General features: G+C 37.7%; 1 pseudogene; it reads left to right on the top strand.

The window, feature by feature from the left end:
• Positions 1-4,764: 4,764 nt before the first annotated feature.
• Positions 4,765-6,326, top strand: LOC113350314 (annotated as a pseudogene).
• The last annotated feature ends 266 nt before the right edge of the window (positions 6,327-6,592 follow it).

Raw genomic sequence — 6,592 nt, 5'->3', positions numbered from 1 at the left:
GCAGACGTGTTTTGATTAGTCAATTATTGACTGATTAGACAATGCGTCTAAGTTTGGTGAATCAAGCATGAATGATGAATGCTCAGCGATTCATGGGTCAAACATGTAGTTCTATGAAGAGATGTCAGCATGATGAATTACTGACGAGCGAGTATTGCTCAATTCTGCGAATTACGAGAATTTGATGAGCAACTGAGCAAGTATTGCTCAATTCACCAAATTAATGATTATTGAGAATTTGATGGGCAACTGAGCAAGTATTGCTCAATTCAACAAATTATTGATGAATTGTCGAATATTGCTGGATCAACATAAATTTATTATTGTTGTTTGATGAGTGCTCAGAATGATGGTTTCATAGAGCGTTTATTCAAAACCCTAATTTTTGATCAATTCTCCATCAATTGGCGAATTGATGAAAAATTGATCATGAGTGATGAGGACCGAACACATGGGATGAGGAACGTCCATGTGGTGCCCAGTGCTCAAGTGAGCACGCACCAGGATTTTCAGTTTGAGAGTTGGTGGAAAATCATGAATAAATGGTGGATTCACCATTTACTGAAAATATTGTTGGGTTCAGCATTAGGTGTAAAACCTAGGTATGAGAGATGGGACCGACCAAGAGGGCATGGGACCGATTCCTGGTGGTCACATGACCGATTGTTGGTCGTTTGGAGGATTCTCCAGTTGGTTGGAGAGAGTTCGGGCCCAGTATGAGCAATTGAGCAAATTAGGTCAGAATTGCGAAAACGTGTGGGACCGGCTTCGTGCAAACCCTAGGAACGACCTGGTCAGTCATGGAGGCATGTCCGTGTTTCCATGATGTCCATGTTTCCATACTGAGAGTTTCAGTATTTTCTGACGCGCATTAGAGCAATATCATGAATTTTCAGAAGAGTTTCATCTTGGCTGAGAATTCTCGATTTTTTGGTGGAATGAGCATGTATGCTCAATTCATCAATTCTAAAAACATTAAAGTAAAATGTTTTAATATTTAAAAATTGTCGTGAGAGGCTAGCCGGCCATGTGACCATGTTGGCTTTTGGTTTTTTCGTGATTCGAGCAATATTTGAGAAAATATGGAGAAATCACGAATTTTTGCTCAAACCCAGGAGTTTCATGAATTGAGGAAAATAATGATTATAATAAATTAGGGATTGCAAGGTGTGGGACCGACCACGGCTAGGGCATGGCCGGCCGGCCATGTTTCCCGGTCCCGTACACCTTTCCCTATTTTATTATTATTTTTCATGAATCCTTGAAGTTATGGAGAGTCCTCGAAGATATGGAGAATCCTCGAAGATATGGAAAATCCATGAATTTTTGATGAAACCAAGGAGTTTCGTGAATTTAGGGAATAACAATTATAAAAGCCAATGATTTGTGAGGTGTGGGACCGGCCACGGCTTGGGCATGGCCGGTCGGCTGGGATGCTCGGTCCCGCACACTTTTTCTTATTTTATAATATTATGTGGAGAATCCACCAAGTTATGGAGAATTCACAAGTTTTGCAAAAATAGAGAAAGTTGCTAAAATCAAGGAGTTTTCGTGAGTTCACGAAATAACAAAAAATAAGGAAAATAATGGGAGAGGCACGGACCGACCATGGCTAGGGCACGGCCGGCCGGCCGGCTAGTGTCCCACCATGAGCGCCTCCCATTATTTTATTATTATTTAATATTTTCTCCTGTTTTGCGAAGGATTCCCTATTATTTCACATTTTTTGGACACTCAGTCATGCATCCGGGTGCTCAGTCGTGCATCATTGTCGATTACACTCGCACCATTTTTGTGGGGCTTACTCAGTGATGGTCCAGATGCCCAGTTGTTGAGTATTTATTACCAATTTTTGAGATTCAGTGGAGAATAATTCATGAGACTGAGTAATAAAAATGAATAGATGTTCATTATTAATTCATAGGATCAGCTGTGGATTCGACTACGAATTCAGAATAATAAAACAAGCATTACCATCCCATGAGATCGTGGATTCGACCATGGAATCAGAGTAATTAAGTTTTATCTATTACCATTTCATAAGACCACTAGATTCGATCATGAAATCGGAGTAATGAGATAATACAGTTGTGTCATTGTTATTATATGAGATCAAGTCGTGGATTCAATCATAGAATCAGAGCAATTGTTATTGCCATTCCATGGGATCAGGCCTTGGATTCGACCATGGAATAGGAGCAATAGTAGATTATTCTGGGAATTTAGTAGTGAATGTCACGACAGAAGTAATCTATTTCAGAAAAGATATTAGCTAGTTAAAGCGTCACATCTATTCTGAATGGTGCATAGTCAGGGAGTCACGATGTTGTTTACGACCTGAAGGCGTTGATGCTCTCAATCTATGGATAACCGCCTGAATCTATGCACTCTCTCCACATAATCAGGGAACGGTGAGTGTCACCGACGTCCTGAAGGCGTCCGCTGCCCAACTATTCTTCTATGTGGAGGTGGGTCACTCTCCTGCAGTCAGGGAACAGTGAGTATCACAGACGTCCTGAAGGCGTTAAGTTCTCAATCTACGGAGAACCGCCCAAATACGTTATTCTGCATAGAGGGCACGATGAAATGCCAGGGATCGAACACTCAGCTAGTGGAGGCTTTTCGAAAACATATTCATCATGGCTTCGTAAAATATGAATCATTGCATGTCTGAAAGCCGTGTCAAAAACATGCCTCATGATTTTACGATTTTGCCCTTTGTTGAAAATCCACCATCTACAATTGCAGGACCAATATATGGTTTGACGGGAACTAAGGCAAAGTTTGAATGACGACAAACCCATGAAGACACTTTTCAATTACTAAAAAGGTAGATTTTAGAAGCACCAGTGTTGGTATTGCTTAACTTACAACGTACTTTTGAAGGTGAGACCGATGCTTTTAACTATGCAATGGGGGGAGTGTTGTTGCAGGATGGTAAACCAGTGGAGTACCATTCAGAAGTGTTATTAGGTGCTATTAAGAATTTTATTCTATGAACTACGCACCTTATGACAAATAATTTTATGCTTTATATCAATGTATCAAGCATTGACGATTGTATCTCTTATGTAAAGAAGTAGTGGTACATTTAGGTCACAAACCATTGGAGTATCTTCACACATAGACGAAACTACAACAAACCCTACACATGAAGTGGATGTATTACTTGATGAGTTTTAACATTATCATTAAATACAAGAAGGGAGTAACAAACAAGTTGGCAGATATGTTTTCTCTTCCACTAATCCGAGCGTTAATGGTGGCATGAGAATTCAGCCGATTGTTCTTCAAGAGTATGCATAGTCATAGACATCTAGCAAAGACTTCAAGAAGGTGTTAGAAGGTGTAAAGAGTGGTTTGAAAGGCGAGTTTGAACTCCGAGATGGATTTTTATACAAGGGTCAGTTACTTTGCATTCCAGAATATGGAGATCGTTTACAATGGTTGAGAGAGGTACACTCATTGTTGGACACTTTGGGATGAATAAAACTCTTCTTAACCTTCGTCGTTATGTCTTGTGGCCAAAGATGCAAGATGATGTGGCTAAGTTAGTTAGAGAATGTAAGTTGTGTAGCATATCTCAACCTTCCAACAGAAAACGTGGGTTATATGTACCATTACCAGTACCATAAAGGCCTTGGGAGAGTAATTCTATGGATTTTCTTGGTGGGTTACCAAAGACCAAGTCTGGTCATGATTATTTGTTAGTTGTGGTCGACCGATTCAGCAAGATGATTGCATTAATTCCATGTACAAAGACGGTAACGGTAGCCGGTGCAACAAGCAGAGAAAAAAAAAAGATTCTCGCTCCATCGATCTTCGCTGAGGACGTTTACGTATTACAGAAGAACGAAAGTAATCGATTTATAGATTTAATCGATTTGATTCAAACAGGTTTAAGAACTGATCATCAATCTACAAGTTCGAATCAGAGGACGAACTTCAAATCTCTAAAACTCCGGCACAAATTCAATTTGAATCTGAGTATAAAGATAAGTTTATCTTCTTTTGTGCTTCATTTGATACATTTAAGTTGTTCGATTTTGAAAAAGAGGGAGAGAGTAAAAAGCTAAGGTTCCAGTGAAGAGGTCGATTTCGAGAAATTTCAATGACAGAAGTTATTAAAGGAAGTAGTGGAAAACGAAGGGGAAAGACAACAACTGAAGCTTTAAGTACCGAGAAATGAAAAAGAGAAGAGGATGATTTAGATCTTAATCTTTCTAGGTTGTAATCTTTATCTCTTTCAGTAATTTCAATTCTCGGATCTGTTTATGAAAGATCTATTGAATAATATTTTGTTTTCTGAATTTTATTTTTTTGATATTTTTCAGTGATATTCAAGGTATCACTGAAAAGCTCATAAAGATATAAGAAGAAGAGTGAACAAACGATTGCTAGGTAATATCTCTTTTTGTTTGAATTATTTTCAGATATGAAAACTGCGATAAAGGAAAAAGACGATTTCGGATTTGATTTTATTTGATGAATTTAGGGATTTGATGTGTTATAATTTCCTCTTAAGTTTTTAATGTTAATTCGCAAATATCTGATTTCTATTGAACAAATTGTGGTGGAATTTCATGGTTTGAACTTATTTTCTGAATCAGTGTGTCTTCTGAAGTCAAGACAATACTAAGTGATGCCAAATCAAAACTCGAGAAAGAACGGTGAGAGCTTGAACAATTTGATGTTCTTTTAGACCTGATTGTGTATTTGGTTTCGTCACTCTCTTGTAAATTGTTTTATGATGTTTTTAATTACATGCAGACTTTTGTGAAGGCACTTTCAAATAGCTCTAAAGAGGTATAAACACATAACAAATTTGTTAATATTTTGGGTTTACAGACAGTTAGATTATGAGTAAAGATTCTGAGTATGCTGGTTCTGGTGGATTAAATGGTTTGTTTGAATTGCAGTGTGAGAACTCTCTCAAGGATGAGTTTGCCAAGTTCCAGTCAGTTTATGAGAAATTTTCTAAGAAGAAAAGCAGCACATTTGCAGGCGTTTGAAGGTAACTGTCTTTAAGAATAGGAGATTTCATTTGCTGGTAGATTCTTGTTTGAACTCTTGGTAATGTCAAATTAACATTACAGTAGCAAATATTGGGAAAAAATTATCTGACTAGGAAATCATTGTTGTTCATATCAAAATGTTAGCCTAACTCGTTTGGAAAATGAGATTCATTAATAACGGCACCACTTATTTTGGAATCACACTGAATGTTCAACTAGCGGAGTGTACTCATTGCTTCTGACCAACTAGCGGAGCGTACTCCCTGGGAAAGGCCTGTAAGGTTAAACAACTCGGTTGGTATTCCTCTATAGATTAGTATAAGGTACTTGGAGTTTTGGAACATGTCTAAATTTCGTCATCTGTGCGAACAAAGATTCACTAGTGAATCTTTGAGATCGAACTGTATGTACAACTAGAATGGCTTCGCAAATTTTTCCAAAAGGTATTAGATAGATGAACTAATTATCATTTCGATCCACTTAAAAATACTGAAACTTAAGAACTGTATGATTTACTCAGGTAAAGACATCCTTTTTGCATTTTAGTGTTTTTTGATTCAAGTTGCTTGATGTTTGATGTTTCAGGTGGCTGTTTCACGTGGTTTGAATGGGATTGGACTTGTTATAGTTATACCAGCTATTCAGTCCCTTGTGGCTGACTCAACTTATGACCATAATCGCGGTGTAGCTTTTTGGTGGCTTCAGGTAACAGGAAATATAGGGACAATTCTCGGTGGTCTGTTGTCAGTTCTTCTAACTTCCACATCATTCATGGGTATTGCTGGTTGGAGAATTTCCTTACATATTGTTGCAATTATTAGTGTTATCGTTGGAATTTTATTGGGATTGTTTGCCAAAGACCCTCGGTTTGTAGATAAAAGTAGTACAAATGGTTCAAGTTTTGCAAAATCATTATTGTTAGAGTTCAAGGAATTGTTTCAACCAACAAAATCGGTGATGAAAATCCCATCCTTCCAGATTATTGTAGCACAGGGAGTTGGTGGATCATTTCCATGGTCAGCTTTGTCGTTCGCACCAATGTGGTTGGAACTTATTGGCTTCACTCACAAATAAACATCACTTCTCATGGGTATGTTTACAGTTGCTAGTTCTATTGGGGCACTTCTCGGAGGAAAGATGGGGGATGTACTCTCCGTCCGTTTTCCGAATGTAGGCATGATCATTTTATCTCAGATAAGTTTTATGCTGCTAGGTTTGCCTGATGATACCAACACTGCATTCAGACACGACCTAATTTTGTTCATCATGGGTTTGTTCATAACCTGGAATGCTACTAAGCTGATTCAATAAATCATTATATAATCATTTACGTTGTTGCATTATAAGTTAAATATTTAGTGTTTTTGCTTTATATGTACAAAGATATTTCAAATTTACATGCCATATGTATATGTAATTATTGGTTACACATGCCAATATGCATGTGTAACTCCTAATTACACATTCTACATGCATGTGTAATTCTCGGTTACACTACCCATATCCATGAGTAAGTCCTAGTTACACATGCTAAAATGAACAACAAAATTATTTTTTGCATCAATTGATTTTGCATT

Source organism: Papaver somniferum, chromosome 1 (genome assembly GCF_003573695.1).
Source record: "Papaver somniferum cultivar HN1 chromosome 1, ASM357369v1, whole genome shotgun sequence".
Classification (NCBI taxonomy): Eukaryota; Viridiplantae; Streptophyta; class Magnoliopsida; order Ranunculales; family Papaveraceae; genus Papaver; species Papaver somniferum.
Note: the sequence above shows the minus strand (reverse complement) of the source record. Positions and strands in the feature narration are given on the sequence as shown.